The sequence below is a fragment of the Podarcis cretensis genome (assembly GCF_951804945.1).
Source record: "Podarcis cretensis genome assembly, chromosome: 5".
Classification (NCBI taxonomy): Eukaryota; Metazoa; Chordata; class Lepidosauria; order Squamata; family Lacertidae; genus Podarcis; species Podarcis cretensis.
Genome location: NC_137174.1, coordinates 82,478,383 through 82,503,978, shown reverse-complemented (window position 1 = coordinate 82,503,978; position 25,596 = coordinate 82,478,383). Strand labels below are relative to the sequence as shown.

At 42.7% G+C, this 25,596-nt stretch overlaps 1 long non-coding RNA gene across 1 annotated transcript; it reads right to left on the bottom strand.

Annotated features, from left to right (window-relative positions):
• Positions 1 to 461: 461 nt before the first annotated feature.
• Positions 462 to 14,803, bottom strand: LOC307217306. The gene is made up of 2 exons (XR_013839550.1): positions 14,690 to 14,803; positions 462 to 4,101 (listed from the first exon to the last, which is right to left on the bottom strand). It is a non-coding gene; the product is annotated as an uncharacterized lncRNA (long non-coding RNA).
• Positions 14,804 to 25,596: the final 10,793 nt, after the last annotated feature.

Below are 25,596 nucleotides of genomic sequence, written 5' to 3'. Positions count from 1 at the left end.
AGGCTGTCTAGCAAGGAGGGTGTTAAACGACTTGAGACATGTGGGCAGAATTACCTTTCCATAGAATTGTATAGTTGGGAGGGACCCCGAGGGCCATGCAAGAAGCTCAACTATGACTGATGGCCTTTCAACCTCTGCTTAAAAACCTCCAAGGAAGGAGTGTCCACAACCTCCTGAGAGAGTCCATTCCACTGTCAAAACAGCTTTTGCTGTCAGAAAGTTCTTCCTGGTGTTTCCTTTTGGTCACATACCAGTGGCCATGATATTCACAAAAATAAGTAATGCCTTGCTGAACGCTTTTATTGTGGAAACGGAACTTTTTTTTTTTTTTAAAAGACAGAAACAGATAACCACAGGACAGGTCCCTGCCTGGAGGAGTGTACAATCAGAATTTATTTCTAAAAGGGTAGCCATGTCCATCTGTTGCAGGAAAAAACAAGAAGGAGTCTTGTAGCAGCACCTTGAAGTTAGAGAAGTTTATTTTATTGCATTTTTTCATGCATTTAACCCCCATCTTTCTACAATAAAATCAAACACAGGCTTACAAAACAGAAACATAAGTAACACCATTAAACACAGCCCAAGCAATCACAGGGATAGAATGTCGATGGATGAATTCAGAGAGGAGGAAATTACCTCCCTTTCCATCACAGATTCTTGCTTACCTCTACTTTTAACTTATTAGGCCTTATAGTTGTCTCTTAGTAGCAAAAGAACTGATGGGCAAACTTTAATGAGTGCACAAGCCCTTAAAATGTTTGCATTCTGCATCAGTCCTCACAAGATCCCCAGGGTGAGTTAAATGGCATTTCAGGCAAAAAAACCCAAAACAGTAATAACCTTGAATGTAAGGGGATATTTGTAAGAAAAAATCAATGCACTTTGCCAATCGCTTGTTGTATCACAATCACAACAGCAAACTGAGATAAGCACAAATTTATGGCAGCTACAAAAGACTGAACAAAAATTAACCAATGTAGAAATTACTCCCAGTCATTAGCAGCGGAGGTGATCTGGATTTTATTTACTTCCGTGATGCGTTTTGTCTTGGAAAATGCTGATGAGCGTTCAGATGGTTACAGCATCCAAGCTTCCTGTACTCTTTGTAAGGCAAGGTTTAGAAGAACTGAGCTGTGTTCACCAGGGGAAAAGAATCTGCACAAATCTCTAGTCACACCCCGGGTCCATTTTATTCATTACCTTTTATCGTTATTATTCATTATCGAAGGAGCACAGGCTCATTCAATGTATTATTTCATGCACCTCATGAAGACTTGGTTTTTTAATAAAGCCTTTGGCTCATTAAATAACTTTTCTACTAGCTTAGGTTGTGTTTATTTTCATGGTGACCAGATTTGTTAATTTGTTTTTCATTGTATTGGGTTTAGTTTGGAATAATACTACTTATTAATCCGTTAGCTTCCTTGAATTTCTTTGGGAAATAAGACAGGCAAGTAACATTTTCTTAAAGCTCAGGGTGATGTATAGGGTCCCCCTGCCCATTTTATCTCCTAACAACAACCCTGTGAGGTAGGCCAGCTGACTGACATAGTGAGCTGCATGGTGGAGAAAACATTTAAACCCAGTTCTTTCCACTTCTAGTCTGACACTATAATTACATGCACCCGACACCTTAAGATAGCCTGAAGATTTTGGGGCTTTAATATCATACCCTACTGTTTTCCTTGCTTGTTTTCGCTAGCATCTAGCTTAAAGGAGAGTTTTGGAGAATGCAAAAAAAAACTTCTTGTGGCTTTGTGGCATTTTGTTTGGTCCTTATAAAGATAATATCCCACTGCTGTGTTTGGATTCCACCCTGCACCGTATGGCAATGATTTCTTATTAGACCAAATCTGGTTCTTGGCCAGCACAGCTTTGACATTAGGGCAGAAGAATTCAGAAGCACTGAAACATTCTGCTCTGTCCCTGAAACCAGGGGGCTGAGTTTCTTACAGTGCCATCTTATACATATCTGCCCAGAAATAGGTGTGTTTAATTCAGCTTATTCCCAACTGACTGTGCATTGAATTGCAGATCTGTTTAACGATCATGGTCTTCTGCTGATAGAATCTTAGAAACCAATGCTCTAACTGATTCCACGTCCCCCACCCCAAAATTGGAATCAATAGGACTAAGCATGTCCTGAACCTCTAAAACATACAGAGTGTTTGGGTGTCCCAGACCATAGTCTGTTCCGATTAAAATTTGGCAGAGACCGTCACTAGGCTGTGTGCCTGTAAGTGGTGAGAGAATAGCAAGCTTGTTGATGACTAAGCCCAACCCCAATCAGTCCGAACTCCTCCATTAACGGGGAAGAAAACCCTTTGAAGAAGGAGTGATTCTTTTGAAGTGCCTGACTAACAACAGAAAGCTTACACTTTGAAGATGTCCCCGGGTGTGAAGATAAAATTACAATGGGAGGAATGCAGTTACATAATCGCTTGTGCTGCCACTGCAAGTCGGAGTAGCACACGCTTTCTATGATTTAAGACAGGCTGAAATCTGTGGGACTTTCTTCTGAACAAACATGTACAGGACCAAGATGTTAAAACAACAGGGCTTCGGATATGTTCACTTTACAGGTTACTCAGGCTCCAGCTCGCTTCCACTGCTGGTGTTTGAAGCTGAGTACGCATGATGTTAGCCACAATCCATCTGTATTCTGTAGTTTCTTGAGATAATGTGGTTTCCCTCAAACCAGCTTCCATCCAATTTGAAAACAGAAGCTGCAGTTTACAGGTGAAACCCGGAAAATTAGAACATCCTGAAAAAGTTCATTTATTTCAATAATTCAACTTAAAAGGTGAAACTAATATATGACATAGACTCATGACATGCAAATCTCTTTTCTGATGAGAGCAGCTTTTGTATCTCATTTGGAAACCAAGGATCCAGAGTCTGGAGGAAGAATGGGGAGGCACACAATGCCAGATGCTTGAAGTCCAGTGTGAAGTTTCCACAGTCTGTGTTGATTTGGGGAGCCATGTCATCAGCTGGTGTTGGTCCACTGTGCTTCATTAAGTCCAGGATCAATGCAGCCGTCTACCAGGAGATTTTGGAGCACTTCATGCTTCCTTCCACAGACGAGCTTTATGGAAATGCTGACTTAATTTTCCAGCAGGACTTTGGCACCTGCCCACACTGCCAAAAGTACCAAAACCTGGTTCAATGCCTTTGGGATTACTGTGCTTGATTGGCCAGCAAACTTGCCTGATCTGAACCCCATAGAGAATCTATGGGGCATTGCCAAGAGAAAGATGATAGACATGAGTCCGAGCAATGCAGAAGAGCTGAAGGCGGCTATTGAAGCATCCTGGTCTTCCATAACACCTCAGCAGTGCCACAGGCTGATAGCATCCATGCCACGCCGCATTGAGGCAGTAATTGATGCAAAAGGGGCCCAAACCAAGTACTGAGTACATATGCTTGCTTCTACTTCTCAGAGGTCTAGTATTGCTCTATTTGCAGTCCTTGTTTTGCTGATTTCATTTAATATTCTAATTTTCTGAGATTGTTAATTTGGGGTTTTCATCAGCTGTACGCCATGATCCTCACAATTATAACAAATAAAGGCTTGACATATCTCGCTTTGCATGTCATGAGTCTATCTCATATATTAGTTTCACCTTTTAAGTTGAATTAGTGAAATAAATGAACTTTTTCATGATATTCTAATTTTCCGAGTTTCACCTGTAGCTGAGGTGTGTGCATCAGCTGTTGCGCAGATGATATCATAGGAACATAAAAACATAAGAAGATCTTGCAGGATCAGGCCAGTGGCCCATCTAGTCCAGCATCCTCTTCTTGCAACTAGATGCCTGTGGGAAACTTGTGAGCAGGTTCCAAGCATTTGAGTCCTCTTCCCCTCCTGTGGTCTCTGGGGAACACAGGAAGCATTTCTGCCTCCTGCTGTGGAGGTAGAATATAGTAATTGGAATCGTTGATAACTGAATCCTCCATGAATTTGCCTGGTCCTCTTTTAAAGCCATCTAAGTTGGTAACCATCACTGCCTCCTGTGGAATGAGTTCCATGTATAGCCATGTGCTGCTTGAAGGAATATTAGCACATGTGCAGACGACAACTTCAGTGGAAGTGGAGTTCTACATGGGGAAACAAGTAATGGGAATCAGGTAATGGACACTGGGTGGAGATTTCATAGCCCCCATTTTGATATTTTATATTATATGTACTGTGGCTTGCTGTTGTTTTCTTGATTATAGTTTAGAAATTATTTATTGTAACTGTTGAGTGGATTTCTCTTTAACTTTTATATGTTGATATTATTATTTTGTACTATTCTAATAATTGTTGAGTGTTACTTTATTTGATGTAGGTTGCTTATTTTAAAATTTTGTTTTATTACATTTTTGTATTGCATTAGATTGTTATAAGATGTACATTTTTTGTTTCTTCACCTTGTAAACCACCTTGAGTATTATAAGATAGAAAGACTGTATACAAATAAAAAATGACGATGATGATGATGATGATGATATGTACAGCAACATAAGAAAGTGGCATGAAGCACAATAAGCTTTTGCTGGATCGTGTCCAACACATTTACAGCGTTAATACATGGTGCATTTATTTATTTTTACATCTTGCCTTTCTTACACTCAAGTCAAATGTCAAAATCCAACATGCAGCTTAATCTGCTTATGCCCAATGATTTCCATGGGTTTAGGTATGCCTGTATTAGTTTTGGACCCTGGCCAAGGTGGCTAAGAACAAAAATATCAAAATAATGTTGCTGTTGTCAATAAACCCACCTCATTAAAAACACGTAACAGTTCAAGAGCAGATCATAAAATGGTTGAGGCAGCAGATAAAAACCCAAACCTGCTCATATTCCTTTCGCAGTAACCAGCCGTCAATCTCAGCTATGCAGATGTTACAGATAATCAAGCTTTCTTGGCTTTTGTTATCCTTGATGGAATTGCTCTTTTCCCAGACCCAAGGGAATACTTGACTTCTTGCTCCAGGAAAGGAGGACTGTACTTATGCACAAAACATGAAGAGCTTCCAGGATTATATCTAGCTCGTATTACTATGCCAATAACGATTTCCCTGGCGGAATACATTCAGGATAGTTGAATTTAATATATAAATTTTGTTATGCATACTCTAGCTAGTCTGATTTGAAAAGAAAAAGAAAGTAAAAGAAAAGGGTGGGTGGGAGATCATCTTACAAGTCCTCCTTCAATAGCCTTGAAGTCACGCCAAAATTATTATCTGGTGTTGAAATTTATACCAGACCTACAGGGCCAAATTCACTCTTAACTCTGTAGAAGTCGCTCACTATGCCAAGAGGTTGCTTTTGGCGCAACTGTATCCAGTATTATATACTCTCCTGATCTTATCTAAGGTCTCGTTGATTATTTGGAATTGCTTGTGCCATTGCTTATATAACATGGTAGTTGCTACTTTCAAACAAGTTGCCTCTTATATGGAATAAATATGAAGTTAAGCACAAATCTGGCCCCTTTATATATTGCTACATGCCACCCCATCTCTGAGCGGTGTGAGGTTCCAGGCACTTACCCAAAAATTTTCCTCCAGAAATTGGGCACAGCAGAGACTGTGATGTCTTTATGATATATGGTTTATTGACACATATATACAACCTGCACCTAGGTGGAGGGATTGTGGAGCATTGACTACCTATGAGGGTCTATCCAGGCTCAGCAGAAAGCCGTTCTCTGTGTCTCTTTGTTTCAGCCTGCCATTCTCAGCTCACATGGAGGTTTTCCCCTTCCTTTCCTCCTGGCTGCTAACCGACTCCAAGGAACTCCCCCGAGCCTACGTCATTCAAAGTTGAAACCCTAAACTGGGCCTTTGCCTCTGCCCACTAGGGCCCAGCAAAGAAGGAGCACTCTGTTGCACTGGAAACCTCCCTCTGCCGTCAAGTCTTCTGCCCTTGGTGACAGTTTCCATTGATGAGCCATTTACTCTGTTTTATTCCTTCATGGCTTGCACTCAGCTGGCCCTGCCAAGCCAACCTGGTTCGTTTGCATAAACTGAGCCCAGGAGTTTCTATGTTTGCCGCAGTTTAATCAAAGCTTGCTTAATTCGAACTTTTACATTCCCTTTTGGACAACTGGCCAGGGACCTCCTGCCTGAGATGGGTGAAGAGGCAAATGTGGATAGGGGCAATGGATGTGACTGTCTTCTATCCCTGTGTGTGTGGTCTCTTTCCCAGTGAGCTTACCACCTAAAATTTGACACAGGAAACAAAGGGAAGCGAATGGAAGCAGTTAACCAATGCAAAAATGTTCATTTCTGTTGCACATACTGGTACTTAGGTTTTGTTACGGTAGAGCAGGGGTGGCCCTCCAGATGTTGCTGAACTGCAGCTCCCATCATCCTTTACCATTGTCCATGCTTACTAGGAGTTCATCAACATCTGGAGGGCCAAAGGTTTCCCATTACTTCCGTAGGGCAAATAAGGGGTTGTGCCTAAGGCTTCTGGGAGGAAGTGAATTTCCAGGAAACATAATGGTAATCTACTTGAAGGTTCTCCTTGAGGGGACCTGGTCCCTGGGATGGAAAATGTGCTCTAATGTAAAGTGCTAACTGTTACCTGCAGTACCTCAATGGTAGAGCTACCCTTCAAGATTCAGGTTTGATTCCTCCAGTTAAAAGAGTTCCAGGGTTGGGAAAGACCTTGGAATGCTTCTATGAGTCAGAGCAGGCAGCATCAGGCTAGATAGATCAATGTTCTCAATCAGGTTAAGGCAGTTTCATAAATATTGTTACAAATTGTCTGTGATTCTGAGTAAAATTGGGATACTGTAATTTGTTTTCTGGAAGCATGTCTTGAGAGCGAACCTTTAGAAACATCACTCTTCCTTCTTAGTTAGGGGTCTCGGGCTATGGGAAAGGATGTCTATTTATGTTTTCTTCTTTGTGTATCACACCATATTCATAAACCTTGAACTGTGTGAGTGTGGAACAGATTACTCTTGTTTATTGCATGGCTAAATTGGCCGCAGAACATCCTGCGAGAAAAGAAAAACCTCTGTAGGCAAATCAATAAAGGTTTTATTAAAATCTGGACTGTGTGGATCATGGAAAAGGTTATTCATGAAAGATGGCAAAATAAGGAATATCTCCATGTCTGGGTTCATTGTTCTGAACGTGCCAAATCTGATACCAAGCAACTAAACTGCATTTGTTACTGTCATTTGCATTCTGCTTACATGGCCTGCAATGAAAACTTGAATGTAAATTTTCTGTAACCGATATTCCTGTTGTTAGGAGAACCAGCATATGACATTTCTTCATTTTGCTTACTTTGAATCTCGGAGACCAAAATTAAATTTGAAGCCATGTTGGGAAGCGCCACATATATATGTATGCATGTATGTTTTGTTCATGTGCACACTGCCAATCTAGTTAGTAAGTTCAGGCCAAGACAGACAGAAGAAAGTATGCCTTCACACAGCACATAACTAAACTCATGAAGTTCTCCATAACGAAAGAGAAGGAGGGGTGACCACTAATTTAGATGGCCTCCTAAAAGGATGGAGACAAAATTGTGGTGGCTAGGTATATCATGGAACTTCCAAATGAGCAAACAGATTGCCATATCTGCATCTTGGATCCTTCCTCCCTCCCTTTGGCTGTGGATAAACAGAACAAAGCAAAAATAGTCTCCTACCAGTTAAATATTTTTTTAATAATCACAGCGAAAGAACAAACACTCCATTCTCAGAGGAAAGGCGCTCCCAATTAAGGTTTCCACCCACTTCCCCCCGAGCCACCCCTGTCACTTCCTCGTCTGGCAACCTGATCTCGAAACCATTTGGCATTCCACCTTATCTGCTCTCCTTGACCTTGGACTGATCAGTTGGACACTTTCCAGCGAAAGGGAGTCTGTTAATTCTCTCTCTCCCCCCCCTCCCTGTTCTTCTCCTAGCTGTTCCCCACTCAGTTCTTCCCAGCTGTTGTCTTCCGGACTATGTCCCTCTTCAAACCACTGCTCCAAGTCTATACTGCTCCACTGCTCCTGGGCAGCTTCAGGATCCTGGTCAGGAGCAAAGGGAGGGGGAGGCCCCCCACCATTCCTCATCAGAGTAGCTCTCATCAGCCTGGTCTCTGACACTGGGCCTCCAACAGCAGGGAAGGTCCATAGCTCAGTGGCCAAGCATCTTCTTTGCATGCACAGTATCCCAGGTTCAATCCCTTGGACCTCTAGGGAGGACTGAGAGAGAAGGCTGCTGCCAATCAGCACAGACAGTACTGAACTAGATGGATCAGTAGTAGTTCCCTGGGTCCTGTGACCCTGAGCTGCTGGAGGATGCTGTGTTCTGATGTCATGTCAGACTCTCACCTGATCTGGATACCTTGAATAATGTGCTTACATTCTATACGTTTGCTGTACGCCACACCAGAGACTGGTTTCTTAATATGCCAAGGGAATTAAAAAGCTTTCTTCACTGTGGGGAAAGATATGGCTAGTTTGAGACACACACACACACACACACACACACACACACACAAGTTTCAAGGAATAAGCATCTAGAAAATAACCCCCGCCCCCGGGGATTATGCTGTATCATCAGTAGTTAATACAAAACAGGGCAATTTCCATATTTGGATTAACTTTCACACATGGAATACATTCTCATTTTCAGCCAACTGCTACAGTGCGCATTGTGATGACTCACACAGCATGTAATGGACCTGTGGCACAACGGCAAAAAGACCTGCATGTAAATACCATCCCTAAGCTAGGACTGTGTTTTCATCCTGACTGTTTTTGAACTAAATCAGGCTTTCACATTGAGGGGGTGGAGAGGCAATTAATGGACGCATCCATTTAAAATCAGGAATTGCAGAAGTACTGAGCAGATACCATGAAATTGCCTACTAATAAGGGCGCTGTTTATGCTCCATTACTGGCAACATAAATAATCATTTTTATCAGCAGTGCTTATTTAGAATGGCTAAAACCTCTCTCTCTCTCTCTCTCTCTCTCTCTCTCTCTCTCTCTCTGTGTGTGTGTGTGTGTGTCTGTGTATGCATTTGTGTGTCTCTGTGACACACACACAGTATAATTTTATGGGGTATACAGTGAAGAGCAAAGAAAAATGTTTCTCACTCACGTCACTCCTTTGCTGGATTTATAGTTCATTGCTGATCAGATTCCCACATGCCGCCCTGGGCCAAAGCCAGCGCCCAGCTTCCTCCAGCAGCTGCCAGTGCCTCAAAACCCAAAACAGATACCTGCCCTGGACCCTGCTTGAAAAAGCAATGAAACTCTGGTGCCCGCCATTTTTCCTGTAAAGAAAGCCACATTTGGCACGCTTGGCAATCTGTTAGTATCATTGACCTATTAGCCAATGTTAATAATTCATACAGTTGAAGATGTGGAAGAAACCTCTTTAGTGTGGCAAAGTTAATCACAGGCAAATGTATCGGAACCAAGTGCCTAAGTGTTTGCAAAATGTGCCAATAAATCCAAATAATGCATTAGAGTTCTCAGCTACAGCAGAGCCCGATTCTATGGAGATTTATCCAGAGGTAAGGTCCAAAGCAAGGGATTTACTCTCAAGAAAGTGTGCACAGGATCGTGATCTTAGTCACAACTGATTTTTAAATGGGTTTGGACCAAAGTGTTATTGTGGTGTTAAAATGAATTATATCAAGAATGGTTTTTCCAGAATATTGACTACTTGTTAGAAACAAACAAAGGAGTCTTTCTCAGCCCTGGAAAAGTATTTGCATGCAGAAAATGTGTGCTACCACTGAGTTGCAACCCTCCTCATAAAGGTAAAGGACCCCTGACAGTTACTGGTAAGTCCAGTCGCAAACGACTCTGGGATTGTGGAGCTCAACTCGCTTTACCGGCCTCATATGACCCACCAATTGCAAAGCTATCCCTCATTAAGAGTGCAATTTTATGCACAGTTACTGAGTTCAGTGGGGTTTCCTTCTGAAAATGCATGCATAGATTGGGCTCATTTAGCAAAAGTAGTTATTCCATGTCACATGACATGTCGGGAATGTTAGAAAGCTAATGGGCGATCGGAAGTTACTCATACCTCATGGTGAGCATGCCTTTCAAAGAGGGTCATTTTCCAAAATGCATTGTAGTAGCTGATAATTCTTACTGAGTGTAGCACACAAGAGAGTATGTTCTTCATTATACAGTGTCAGTCCAGGGGAACATGGAGTTTTAATCACAAATCATATCGTAAGATGTGTTTGTAAGTATATTTTTAAAAAGTCATTCCTTCTGCATTTTAAGTAGAAAATAATTGATAAGTCACGTCGGCATCTTTGGAGTCTTAAATTCAACACACATGCATGCAATAAACTGTTCTGTCAAGACATCAGCATATCCATCACAAGCATTCATCATTGTCATTTAAATGAGCTCATTACGAATCTTTTGAGTGGGCGCCGTGTTGCAATATGTACCATTGTTCTCTAAAGCAGGAGTGGGAACCTGTGGGCCTTCAGATGTTGCTGGACTCCAACTCCCATCAGCCCCAACCAGCATTGCCAATGGTCAGAGATGACTGGAGTTGTCCAACAACATCTGGAGTACTACAGGTTTCCCATCCCTGCATTACACAGAGATACAGTGGTACCTCTGGATGCGAACAGGATCCATTCTGGAGCCCCATTCGCATCTTGAAGTGAACACAACCCGCGTCCACGCGTCTGTGCGTGCACTGGTCGCAATTTGCCGCTTCCGTGCATGCACGTGAAGTCATTTTGAGCGTCTGTGCATGCGCGAGCAGCGAAACCCGGAAGTAACGTGCTCCGTTACTTCCGGGTCGCCGTGGAGCACAACCCGAAAATGCTTAACCCGAAGCTACTTCAACCCAAGGTATGACTGTACCACAAATCAACAATGCTAGCAGAGAAACAATAAGTGCACTGTAAACAATCTTTGCATATTGTTTACTTCAGTGGGTGACACTGGCCTGATTTAAGATGTTTGCTGAGTGGAGTCAGATTTCCTTATAACTGTTCTATTCTTGTCTCTGACCACGGCAGAGTGGTTTGCTGACCAGAGCCAGCCCTACCATTAGGCAGACAGTGGCAGCTGCCTCAGGTGGTTGATTTTAGGCAATCATGAAAGGGCAGTAAAATGTAAGTTGTTCGTTTATTATTGTTGTGCAAACAAGAAAATATCCTTGTGTGATTTTCTGTCTTGGGTGCCAAAATAAACCAGCTAATCAAGTTGCTATTACATGCCTTTACATGGGGAGATGGGGTCCAATTGCTAGTCCACCTCAGTCAGCAAAATGTCTTGTTTTGGTCTTGTCGGTTTGCTGCCTGTTAAAACGAATAGAGTAGCACAGGCTTGAACAACTCATGACTCACCAAGTTGAGCGCAGCCCGGCAGCCATGTTCAGAGGCCTGCTAGAGGCTTAGTAAGCTTTCTCTTATTGCCACCTGCAGGACTGCAAAGATGGTTGGGGTTGTCCTAACACCTGCAAGAGCCGCAAAACAAAGCTGGTGCGCAGCTTTTGATTTCACGGGTCATATGCCTGCCTGAGCCAGCCGTATATTAAATTGCTGTCCGGATGCTATGTTTTCAGCTTGAAGTGTCTATGGCAGTCAACTTGACTCCTACAATAGGGGGATGCGTAGAATTATCTCTTATAATGAGAAGAATTGATACTTTCTGAGTCCTCCGGGAGCAATGTTCTAAGGCATTTCCTCAGGAAACAGAATACACAATGTTGTGATTTTTACTGAGTCAGTGTAGCAAGTATCATATTACTCCATTTGTATTTACTGGAGGTCCCAGCAGGTCTCTCAGAGGGACACAGAGAGTATGGAGTCTGAGGCTGAATGAAACTGGTGACACACAAGCACACTGATGTTAACCTATTCTAGAAACGAGAAGAAGGTTTCCAATTGCAAAAGTTTATGACGGCAGAATATATTTTAACAACCGAGCAGCTAACTCTTTTTGAAAATATACACATTGCAATCTGTTGCCTAATGAATAAGTTATGGAAGCCAAGAGAATGTGTTTTGTCCGTCTCCTACTAATCTCTCCTCTCCCCAAAGATGACTCAGGTAACTTATCCACTTTACAAATTTATTTTGCTTTTATACCAGTTGACCTTCCACTCCAAAGAATCCTAGCAACGGTGGTCTGTGATGGTGTGCGCTAACAGTTCTCTGTTAGTGATCCCTGGTACCTTGCAGATTTGCCATTCTCTGGGATCCCACGAACTGCTTCCAGAACCAGCTGCACCACTGGGCAGATTGAGGCAACTTTGGGGTGCGGGGGATGACTATTTAATTAACTTGTCTCATAGATATTCCAAAACAGTGCAATTTCCACCCATGGAAATACATCTGCAAATAGGGACGAGGGAGAAATTCTATGAAACTCGTATTTAAGGATGAACCTACCAAATCTACACTTTCTGAAACAGTATGTAAACTGAAGCACAGCCTCCCTTTGAAAGTCACACTTCTCTGAATTTTGCAAAACGGTTCTTCAGCCAATTAATGTGGACAAAAGCACAGCTACTGAGGTCAAGTGTGCACAGAAGTGCATTTATTAGTCAAAACGACATACAGAGATGCATTATATTAGGGGGAATTGATTTGCAAAAATGTGTACATTAGGGGAAATTGCATACATAAAAATGTGTTTATTAGGGGAAAATATGCACTAAAACACTACTGGATGTTCACAAATTATTATTTTTTAACTCACAAATTGGTGCAGATGTGTGGAGAACTGAATTTAAGATTGGAAAAATGAGAAAATGAAGGGAACAAAATTGACAGCTCCACCCACCTCTATACACAAGTAACTGGCATCAGCAATTCAATATTGCAAGAAGTTATGCCTGTGTGTCTTGTGCATTAAAGCACCTGTGCTTTAAAAGGATTATGGCATTTGGGAACCACTACCCATGGCTTCTTTGTCCATGGATTTTTCTTGGCAGGAATACTGGAGTGGCTTGCCGGTTCCTCCTCCAGGTGGATCACGTTTGGTCAAAACTCTCCACTATGACCTGTCCATCTTGGATGCCCTGCTCGGCATAGTTCGTAGCTTCTCTGAGTTATTCAAGCCCCTTCGCCACGGCAAGGCAGTGATCCATGAAGGGGATCCATGAAGTAGTGATGTATGGAAGTGAGAGCTGGACCATAAAGAAGGCTGATCGCTGAAGAATTGATGTTTTTGAATTATGGTGCTGGAGGAGACTCTTGAGAGTCCAATGGACTGCAAGAAGATCAAACCTATCCATTCTTAAGGAAATCAGCCCTGAGTGCTCACTGGAAGGACAGATCCTGAAGCTGAGACTCCAATACTTTGGCCACCTCATGAGAAGAGAAGACTCCCTGGAAAATACCTTGATGTTGTGAAAGATGGAGGTCACAAGGAGAAGGGGACGGCAGAGGACGAGATGGTTGGACAGTGTTCTCGAAGCTACCAGCATGAGTTTGACCAAACTGCAGGAGGCAGTGGAAGACAGGAGTGCCTGGTGTGCTCTGGTCCATGGGGTCACGAAGAGTCGGACACGACTAAAGGACTAAACAACAACAACAACAACCCATGGCTTCAAAAAAGTTGTCATTTGGATTCATTTTTCTTTCTGCGGTATAGGGTTCTTTGATATGTCTACAGATTGTGCTTGAATTTGATGGCACTTTGCTTTGTTTGCCTGCCCACTCTGTACCTACCAGTCCCAGTGAGCACAAGACAGCACTGGGTTCCCTTCCCACACTGAAAATAGGCTTTAAATAAGCATTCTGTTGTAGCCTATAGAATATGTCATGGTGTGGGCTGGATGCCCACAACAGTTTCTCTAGTTTTCAAATGTGCCCATGGACCCTGCAGTACACACACACAGAGAGACATGGAAGATCCAGTTGTGTATCTTCTGCATAACAACATGCAGTTGACCCTGATTAACACTCATTAATTACAAGTACATTAAAGTCCAAATTGAATCCAGCCATTTCTGCCTACATAAATGAGCATCAATAAAACTGAAAGCTTTTTGCAAATTGATTGAAGAGGCTAACCAGGTCTGACATACAGTAATATCCATAGTATGCTCTATGAAGGCTCCAGTTACATTGTGTTCTTAAGAACAACCCCCCCTCCAATCTACTTCAATTTCTTTTTAAAACAGGATGTCATAAGCATTTCCACTCAGATAACTCCTTCAGGTACTTTTGACAGGTGCGCTAATAAGACGGTGGAGGAAACAGTTATTTGTAGCAACCTTCTTTTTTGCTGGCTGCAAAAACATTCTGCTTTGGTAATGTTTGATAAAGATGAGACTGGACAGCATAGTAAAGATTAGACCAGGTCTGTATGACTTGCCCATCAGCCATGTCAGTTCATCAGGGTGTTGATACCTGCACTGCCTGTCTGGAACTGTAAAGTTTTTTTAAAAGGGCAATTATCAAGAACCTGCAAAGCCACAATAATCATTGCTATCTATCCATTATTAAAGAAAAAAATATTTGTTAAAAAAAATGTCCTTACAAAATAAAATGAGCGAGAACAACCACATGTTTTTAGTCTGCAACAGCATGTGTGTTGAAGATCTATAACCAGTGTGGTGTAGTGGTTAAGAGCAGTGGACTCATAATCTGGTGAACCAGGTTCGCTTCCCTGCTCCTCCACATGCAGCTGCTGGGTGACCTTAGGCTAGCCACACTTCTTTGAAGTCTCTCAGCCTCACTCACCTCACAGAGTGTTTGTTGTGGGGGAGGAAGGGAAAGGAGATTGTTAGCCGCTTTGAGACTCCTTAGGGTAGTGATAAAGCAGGATATCAAATCCAAACTCTTCTTTTTCCCCTTCTTCTTCTTCTTCTTCTTCTTCTTCTTCTTCTTCTTCTTCTTCTCCTTCTCCTTCTCCTTCTCCTTCTCCTTCTCCTTCTCCTTCTCCTTCTCCTTCTCCTCCTCCTCCTCCTCCTCCTCCTCCTTCCTCTTCCTCTTCCTCTTCTTCTTCTTCTTCTGTGTCTGGATTTGGATGTACAAAACAAAAAATGGCATGGGAAAGGAACAGATTATTAGGGCTCATTATTTCCCCCCTCCCCAAAATTTGCCTTCATTTGACTCAACTGGGGTGCTCATGCCATTCCGCTTGGGCTGCAATAATCCTAATAAATACTTACTGCAAAAAAAGTCCTATTGAACTCAAAGGGGCTTCTGTATAGACATGTAATGGATTGCACTGCAAGTCTGTGGTCTGAAGTCACACACACACACACACACACACACACACAATGCACTTCAAATCACCCCTTACTATTGACCATGTTGACTATGGCGAATGGGAGGTGGAATCCAACAACTGTTGGGCCACGGGTTCTCCATCCCTTAATGTGGGCAGAAAGTAAAGATGGGACTACAGCAGTCTCAGTGGGGTAAGGCACATGCATTGTGTATATAAGGTTCCAGGTTCAATCCTCAGCATCTCCAGGTAAGGGAGAGACCTCTTCCTGAATCCTTGGGAAGCCACGGCCAGCTAGTGTTGACAATCGTGGGATACATGAACCACCATAAGGCAGCTTCCTATGTTCCACCTACAAGCTATTTTGGCTTCCACAGTGCTAACGATACAGTTTTTGCTTTCCTTATTAGACTTTACGTTGCAAAACTGGCAGGCACTACAACAGGGACAACTGAGCCCCCATATGCTAAGCACAGAATGTTACTGAAGCTATGTTGGTACAGACAAACCACTCTGTGTGCCATTATAAGTACACACAAAAAAAACAGCAGCAGCAGCAGCAGCAAGGATGTCCATTCCAGAGAGCAACTGTAGTAAATGACTGTGCCAAAAATTCTCAGACAGTGCATCAGCATAAATGAATTAATATTAGTCACTCCACCTTAACATCTTTCACCACAAAATCTCCTGTTTGGAGATTATTGTGTGTTTTTTTTAAAAAAGAAGTCATTTTTGTGGCCACTAAAAAACTTTCATTTATAAACTCTGAGGCCTTGATGGGTGCTTTACGGGAATGTATTTTTAGTAGTCCAGACTTCTATAGGTGATGTGCAATAATCAATATTGAAAGCAAACACTAAAGAAATACATTGATTCTTCTGAAGCACAAAATCATTAGATACTTGACTTTCAGACTTTTTGCCACGGTTTCATTTTGCAGAAAACTTTCTGTTTGTTTTATATTGCTCTGAATTTTGCAGTGAAGCATTAAATGCTACCACACGCAGAAAGATGCTGCTAAAAATATGGTTAAAAACTTTGGGCCCTTTAATCATAATCCTGCTAAAGCAGATGGGGAACTTTGTGATTTTTGTTCCTATTATAAGAGATTTGTACTTTTTCAGGCTAGTAGGGGAAATAGTTTATCAACCAAAATCTGTTTCAGAAGCAGTGTAAAGGCACTTAACTTTATAAGTCAGCATTTTGTCTTGCTACAAGCCCTATAAACAATAACACTGTCTTGCTAGATTCATGGAGAATCTACCTAATGATCATATGCTGATTTCATGAGGGCTTTCATGAGAGCCAGTGTGGTGTAGTGATTAAGAGGGGTAGTCTTGTAATCTGGGGAACCGGGTTCGCGTCTCCGCTCCTCCACGTGCAGCTGCTGGGTGACCTTGGGCTAGTCACACTTCTCTGAAGTCTCTCAGCATCACTCAACTCACAGAGTGTTTGTTGTGGGGGAGGAAGGGAAAGGAGAATGTTAGCCGCTTTGAGACTCCTTAAAGGGAGTGAAAGGCGGGATATCAAATCCAAACTCCTCCTCTTCTTCTTCTTCTTCTTCTTCTTCTTCTTCTTCTTCTTCTTCTTTGGCTTCCCAATACAATATATCAGTATGAGAAGAAGAAGAAGAAGAAGAAGAAGAAGAAGAAGAAGAAGAAGAAGAAGAAGACTGCCCATCTAGCCCAGTGTTATGATAGCTGGCTGTAGTTAATAGCTGTAACCTTCCCTTTTTTTGCAGGAAATTCCCTTATTCCAGTGCCGTTTCCCGCTGCTTCCTGCTGCTATCCTGGATTGTTAGATATCCCATAGACTGTCCCTGGGACAGGCAAGGCTGCTGATTCCTTATTTTCAAATCTGAAAGTTGACAGCTATGCTGTAGTTCTTCATGATCTCAGACAGAAGTTTTTCCCATCCCTACCAGGAATTGAACCTGAGATTTTCTGGGGCCTCTGGATGAAGGGAGGCATACAAATTTAATAAATAATAATGATACTCTTTAAAAAGCGGAGCAAGCAAAAGCATGGCTGACACTCTTTGCAAAGTTGTCTCTTCAGTAAGGTTACTCTCCTGTTATGTACTGAAGTTTTCACCCTGGGCCAGCAGGGGGATACTGTAGATAGTTATGCAAATAAGGGATCGAAAGTGACGTTCAGTGATTGGATAGTTTTATAAAATTGTTACAGTTACATTGTACTGGAGCTCTATATAAGCAGGCTGACTGAACCCTTCAGTTCAGTTCTGTCCTGGCCTGTGAATAAACAAGAGCTGTATGAAGAATCGCTGTGTCGTCTGATATGTTCACCCACAACTTAACACTCCCTGCTCATACGTCTATTATATGCAGAGAGAATTTCTTGTCCTCCCAAAATGGGATTTGGAGTACAGTGGTACCTAGGTTTACGAACTTAATCTGTTCTGGAAGTCCGTTCTTAAACCAAAACCATTCTTAAACCGAGGGTAACTTTCCCTAATGAGGCCTCCTGCCGGCGGTGCCCTTCCACTGTTCAGCTTCTGTTCTTAGACCAAGGTAAAGTTCACAAACTGGGACACTACTTCCGGTTTTGTGGAGTTCGTAAACCAAATAGTTCATAAACAGGGCTGTATTACACAATAACTAAAAAGCATTTGCAGTCATGTGTTGACTGGTTATATGGAAATATCTAAAACAGCCCACAGATTGGAAATATCTAAAACAGCCCACAGATTGTCCCTGGGTTGCCATCAGGATGCTGTTCCATTTAAGGAATCATTCCTAGTGTTTGAAATTGCTAAGGAACTAGTTATTTCCTCAACACTTTTTCAAGTACACCTCCAGAGTCATCCGTAACTGGAAAACGAATGAAGAAACAAGACAACAACTCTGCACATGCAAAAAGTCAGTTTGCTCATCGTGCAAAAATCTTCAGTTCCAATAACTACATTCATGAAGCCTATAAAAATTAGGAGGGCTCGAAAATGTTCCTCTGTGACTGTGATTCCTTTCCACAGTAGGTCATTCCTTTTGCTTAACATATTTGGGCGCTCTCCAGAAACATAATGCTTTTTTTAGTCAAATAAAGTAAAAGTGGAAATAATTTTACAAATATTTGTCAAGGCTGCTGAGCACATTGTTAGAGTTTTCAGCATTCCAGCAAGCCAGACACCCTTGCCCCCCTCTGCTCTTGCTCATTTATAATAATCTGAAAAACCTGAATCAGTTTTCCTTTAGTCATGATGATCTTTCAGGTAACCCAAATAATCGAACAATTAGCAATTCACTTGGGGCAGAACCCTCACAAACCCCACAGCTGTTACTTACACACACTTTCTAATATCCTCATAAGGGGACCTGCTCTGGACTTCATTGGCTTGTGAAATCAGACAGGAGTTCAGTGTTGGGGCTTCTCTTTGTGACACCCTGATAACAGAACTCTTTCCCTAGAAAAAATTGAGCACAGATCTTCTTTGCATTCATTTGGAAGGAAAGCAAAAAGTGTTAGGATCACCCCATGCACAAGAAGCTGTTGTAAAACAAACCAGTGTAAATTAAGCCAATATACAGTTACATCAGATCCAAACCCTGCTGCTGTTACTCTGCCTAAGTTTGGCAAAGAGAAAAGTAAGCCTTTAAGATAAACGTTCAGTGTGCAGGCAGGTCATGCAAATGAGCTGAAAGGGCTTAGAGTCCAGCCTAAATTTCTAGAATCACAGCCTAAATCAGGGGTCAGCAAACTTTTTCCCCACTGTCCCTCAGACCTTGTGGGGAGGCCGGACTATATTTTGAAGAAAAAAATAATGAACGAATTCCTATGACCCACAAATAATCCAGAGATGCATTTTAAATAAAAGGACACATTCTACTCGTGTAAAAACAAGCTGATTTAGAAGGCGAAATTAGAAGGCAATTGGACTGGATCCGGGCCCCGGTCCTTAGTTTGCCTACCCATGGCCAAAATAATCAAATCACAGAATTGTAGAGTTGGGAGGGACTCTGAGGGTCAGCTAGTCCCATCCCCTGCAGTGCAGGAATCTCAGCACAAGGTCCCCATCCAATCTGAAACCCTACTGGACCTTGCTTAGCTTTGCAAATGTGCTTGCAGTTCTATTACTCCACCACTAAGAGGGTGCATTGGTGGAGGCTGGTTCATTAAGGTAAATGGGACACTGCCCAACAAGCCTCAGTCTGTCCTTCTGCAGAATGGAGCAGGGAGGAGGATGGGGGCAAAATTAGAATGAGTTGGTTCTGCCAGCCATTGGTTCTGGCTCCACTTACTGTTCATCTGCTTGCCTTTCCAGTGCAATGGGAACCAGCCACCCCTGCTATGCATTCATTCTTTCAGTCAGTGGGCATAGTCCTGCAGCATCACAGGGCAGAAAGAGTTGGATTTTGATTTTTAAAAGCCATTTAGGGTCGCTTCCAGAGGACCTGTTTGCTGAGCATTCATCCTGATTTGTTTGCGCGAAGTCTGCAGAGAGCTTGGACAACACGGACTATTTACTGGGCATCCATTCTGATTTATCTGCAGGGAGGTTATATGATGTTGTGTCAAGTTCTTGTTGGCCAACTCTTTCAAGATGATTTTCCTGACACTTCCCTTATCACGAAAGGTCCGTTTCTTTTTTGGCAGGGGGAGTGGGTCTGTTGCCAAAGAGAGCCAAATCAGCTATAATTACCCAACCTGAACGTACCGGTTCATGATTTAAGCCCATCCCAAAATAGCGACAGTCTGGAAGCCACTTTCACTGCAGCGGCAAAAGTACGAGGGAAGAAAATGCAGTGGGCTTAAATGTGGTTTAGCAAGCCAGAAGACTTGAAGTATTGTTGCAGAACTACATCGAGCAGAAAAAGAACATACACTTCCATTTAGAAAGGCCATTGCCATGATATTGCGTAATGTAGAAGCTGTGCTGCATATTGGGGTGGGGGTGGGGGTGGGTCAGAGTTTTTCCAAGCCACAATCTTCATTACTCATGCATTTTCTCAGCAGGCTATAATGATAGAGTCATGAATGTCTAAAAAGTGATTTCATTTTACTGTTATTTACAACTCAACTCAATAGCCGAACCTCTTCCTATTATCCGTAGTTAAATATAGCAAGAGATTCTTTCCCATTCCCATTCCCTTTTCTCTACTTCTCTCTCTCCCCCCCCCCGCCACACACCCACGCAACACACATGAGTCAGAAGCTGTAAGAATGAGTGGCTCCCATCTGGCCGAGCTGTTCCTTGGCAGCTCTGTTGACTTTGCTGATTGTATTCACACTCCTCAAGGTCACCTCAAACATAAGGAGGTGAAATAATGTCTGTCTGGAAAAAAAAAAACAGTTTTGTGCCAGAATCTCAGTTTTAGTGATATACAGTGGTGCCTCGCAAGACGAAATTAATCCATTCCGCGAGTCTCTTCGTCTAGCGGTTTTATTGTCTTGCGAAGCAAGCCCATTGACGGCTTAGCAGATTAGTGCTATTAGTGGCTTTTAGCGGCTTTTAGCGGCTTTTAGCGGCTTTTAGCGGCTTTTAGCGGCTTAGCGGCTTAGACAAAGGGGGGGGGAGGAAAAAACCCCCACAGGAACTCGCAAGACATTTTCGTCTTGCGAAGCAAGCCCATAGCAAATTTGTTTTGCGAAGCACCTCCAAAACGGAAAACCCTTTCGTCTAGCGGGTTTTCCGTCTTGCGAGGCATTCGTCTTGCGGGACACCACTGTATATGTGTGTCCTTCTACACGCACGTAAGACAAGAAGGCAATGCTGGGCACATGCCGACAAGTACCGTATTTTTTGCTCTATAAGACTCACTTTTCCCCTCCTAAAAAAAAAAAGGGGAGATGTGTGTGCGTCTTATGCAGGCTGAGCAGCTACCCCAGAAGCCAGAACAGCAAGAGGGATTGCTGCTTTCACTGCGCAGTGATCCCTCTTGCTGCTCTGGCTTCTGAGATTCAGAATATTCTTTTTCTTGTTTTCCTCCTCCAAAAACTAGGTGCGTCTTGTGGTCTGGTGTATCTTATAGAGCGAAAAATACGGTATTTTCCCCCAACCCCACATGACTTTTCTTTCAAACCTCATATTCATTCATTTTGCTCAGAACTGATTCAGACACAATGTTTCAGCACCAGCCCGCTCTTCCTAATCTGTATTCAGATTGTGTAGATTATGAGTCACTGAAAGATGGAGTTGTTCATGGTCAAATGCATGTGTGCCAGCAATTTATATCAGCAGTTGGATCTGATCGCAGGTGAGGTCAGCGTTCCTGAGATTTATCTGAAGATTAGATACCCGTGAGCAAGCATTACATGTTAGGCTCAAGTGTTGTGTCCGATAGCCCCCAGATGATAACGCATGGAAATGCACAGGGCTGCTAACTGCCTTGTTTAAATGGGAACATCGGTAGCTGCTTTAACTAATATTAGAAAGCATCTAGCTCAGTATCATTTACTCTGACACCACGGTTGCAGCTAGGAGTCGTTTCCGAGCTCTGTTAGGGGATACTGAAAATTGAACCTGGCATACCCTCCAACATTCCTCAGATGAAAACAGGGACATTTCTCACTCTCAAACCGTCCTGAGAAAACCCATTAATCCCAGATTTATTTTCTTCTTTGGTAGGGCTGCCATACGTCTGGGTTTCCCCAGACACATCCAGGAATCGGACTGTCAAAATAGCGTCTGGGCAGATTTTCACCGAATCAGCAAAATGCCCGGGGAAACCCAGACATATGGCAACTACAATGATTTTTTAAGAAAAATGCTGTAAAAAATAAAGACTTGTTTTTTTTTTTGGAGGGGGGAGGAGATGTTCCCAAAGCTCAACAACTTTGCTCCCCTCCCCCAATAACTTTGTCTGGATTTTCACATTTGGGAATATGGCAACCCTGTCTTTGGTAGATTTATGAAAAGAAAAACACACACGGATAAATAAATTTTAGAAAGGGGCAAGATTAAACGTGGACACACAAAGCTTGCTTTTAAAAAAAATCAAGACTCCTTGCCCTCCGCTCTGCCTTTCTTCTTGACCAGAGTGGCCCTGCCCCCTGCCTGACCCTCAAAGCTGTCACATCATGTGGGGCAGGGCCTTGGCAGCAGTAGCCTTTCTTCCTTGCCCGCTCTCCAGCAGCTGCTATGAGCTGCTTAAGATCATCAACTGAAGCTTTTCTTTATGTGACTCCTCCCTGAGAGGACCAGAGTGCAGCAACGCAGGAGCAGGCCTTTGCTGTGGTGGTTCCTCACTTGTGGAATGCTCTGCCCAGGGAGGCTTGCCTGGCGCCTTCATTACATTAGCCTTCATTAGCGTCTCCACCCCCATCGTTCTGCCCAGACACTGAGGTCCAGCGCCGAGGGCCTTCTGGCGGTTCCCTCGCTGCGAGAAGCCAAGTTACAGGGAACCAGGCAGAGGGCCTTCTGGGTAGTGGTGCCCGCCCTGTGGAATGCCGTCACACCAGATGTCAAAGAGAAAAACAACTACCAGACTTTTAGAAGACATCTGAAGGCAGCCCTGTTTAGGGAAGCTTTTAATGTTTAATGGACTTGTTCTTTAGTCGTGTCCAACTCTTCGTGACCCTATGGACCAGAGCATGCCAGGCACTCCTGTCTTCCACTGCCTTCCGCAGTTTGGTCAAACTCATGCTGGTAGCTTCGAGAACACTGTCCAACCATCTCGTCCTGTCGTCTCCTTCTCCTTGTGCCCTCAATCTTTCCAAACATCAGGGTCATTTCTAGGGAGTCTTCTCTTCTCATGAGGTGGCCAAAGTATTGGAGCCTCAGCTTCAGGATCTGTCCTTCCAGTGAGCACTCAGGGCTGATTTCCTTAAGAATGGATAGGTTTGATCTTCTTGCAGTCCATGGGACTCTCAAGAGTCTCCTCCAGCACCATAATTCAAAAGCATCAGTTCTTCGGCGATGAGCCTTCTTCTTGATGGACTACTGTATTTTAATCTTTTGTTGGAAGCCGCCCAGAGTGGCTGGGGAAACCCAGCCAGATGGGTGGGGTATTAATAATAATAATAATAATAATAATAATAATAATAATGGCACCAGGTAAAAACATCCCTCTTCTCCCAGGCCTTCAGCTAATTAAACAATATACGACTTTTTAATTTGTGTGTGCGTGTGGTGTGGGTATTGTTTTTGTTTTTGTTTGTTGTTATGGCATGTATTTTGTGTTTCTATATTGCACACTGCCCTGTGATCTTTGGATGAAGGGCAGTATAAAAATTTAATAAATCAAGAAATAAAAATTCTTATTCTACCAATATTTTTGAGCAGCTGAAAAGGAGGGGGATGTACTGAAATCCTAGCACTGTCATTCATTTCAAAGCTGCGTACTGTCTGAAGCCTTTCCCACTGAAATAAGCAGGGTTGAAAAATTCTTAACTTTGCCTGGATTGTACATTGACTTTACAAGGGCTATTTTGACTTCCGGGTCGGCGCCATCGCCGAATGGTGGACTCCCTCTGAACTCTGGAGGGAGCCTGCTGGGTAGGGGTTGGGTCCTGCTGCGCCGGCGACGCGGGGACCCTCAAAAACCATGGGCGGTGATGCCCATGGACTTGGTGACTCAGCGGGCACCGTTTGCGCCCCCCGACCCGCGAAGGAGCCTTTTTAAAGGCTGCGGAGCGGGTGACAGAGGGGTGTGGTGCTATGAGTCCACTGCTCCCATGCCTAGCGAAGCCGCATGCCATTCGACGGAGAGCAACAACTTCTTCTTTTGAAAATTTTGGATTAAAAAGAACAACCCGTGAGTAAATTTATCGGACTTAAAAGGAAAAATTTGATTTATGAATTCGGAGCGAGCGGGGGAGGTGCAAAAAGGAAGTCCGCCCCCCCCCCCCGTTGTAGATGTTTTAACGCAAGGATTTGACAACTAAGATCAAGAGATGAACTTGTTTATTTGAAAAAAGTTAATTTCACGAAGGGAAATTACAAGTAATTGTGCTGGAGGAGAAGATTGGTTTGTGAGAACTAAAATGCAACCCCCCGGGAAGGAGGGAGCGATCCGTCATGAGAGACTGGTGAAGAGACACAGAAACTTTGACAGCTGTCAAAGTAGCTGTCAAAGCAGGAAAATTAAAGAGAACTTTGTTACGATGGCTTTGCTGGTTAGATTTGTTACAATTTGGACATAAATTATTGGAAATAAAGGCAACAAGTTATTTGACTTTTGGGTCTGATCTGGAAAGAATCTAAGTTACCATATTCCCTCTAGAGGGAGTTCGGGACATTGCAACAGTGGCAGCAAGTGGAAAAATACTAGGAAACTGAGCAGGATTTGTTATCTCTTGGGAAAGCTGCAAAAACGAAGCATTATTTTGTCTACAGAGGTTTCTACACTAAAGGAGACAATGGATTTATCTATTGAAGAAAGGAAGGGACTTGACGTAAGTTTATGTTCCTGAATAAATAAAGCCTCTGTAGAGGAACCAGAAGTTTTTGAATTAGAAGGTTTTTGCAGCAGAACAGGAAAAGAAATCTGAGGAATAAGAGCTGGACTAAATTCGAAGTTAGAACATTTGGGCCACCCAGACTTTAAAAGGATCAAGAAACAGAATTTGAGTTATACTCTTAAACACAGAGGTCTGGATGGAAGAAGAATGATCTTTTCTGAGAGTTTCTCCGAGATTGGACTTTCTGAAATTAAAAGCTACCAAAAAGACGGCAAAGTGGAACTGAGAGAGATTTAGACATGGACGTGGGTTCTCCAGGCTGGCAGTAGACAGATGGATGAACTTTGGGGATCGAAACCGGGAAAGGGGGGACGGAGATTTGGAACCCAAAGGCTGTAAAATTATATATATTTTTTTCTTTTTTTTCTTTTCATTTTTTCTTGTTTTATAAAAATAGGGGAATCCGTGGAAGGGAACTGGGGTTGATCTTAGGGAAGTATAAAAAATATAAAGAGAAATGGTTAAATAAGATAAATTAATTTTGAATAAACAGGCTAATTATAATTATAATAAGGCTTTAAAATTTGGGGTAAGAATTTGTGGAATTAATTTAATGAAAATGGAATACAAGAGGGGGAGGGGGTGGAAGTCCTGGAAAGATGTCAATGAAATTAAGTGTAAAATGTATCCTTTTCTTTTTTCTTTCTTTCCTTTTTTATTCTGGAAATTTTAATAAATATTATTAAAAAAAAATACAAGGGCTATTTTGCTGCCCCTTCCCAGTCTAATTTATTTACCCCCCCCTTTTCACCAATCCTTTGCTTTAGCCAAGGGACACAGGCTTCACCTGTCAGATATGAAAATCTGATTGATTTCATTGGGAATTCTGTGTGTGAACCATAAAAGTCACAAAGTGCTGAGAAATGAAAGGAGAGGAAATTGGATATTTACTCATAAGCCCACAGTGGAAATGCAGTCTGGGTAAACGTTTGAAAAAATATCATTTGGCAAGTCAAGGCTGGCTTACAGGACCATCGGCTTCAATTTATTCATAGGTAAAC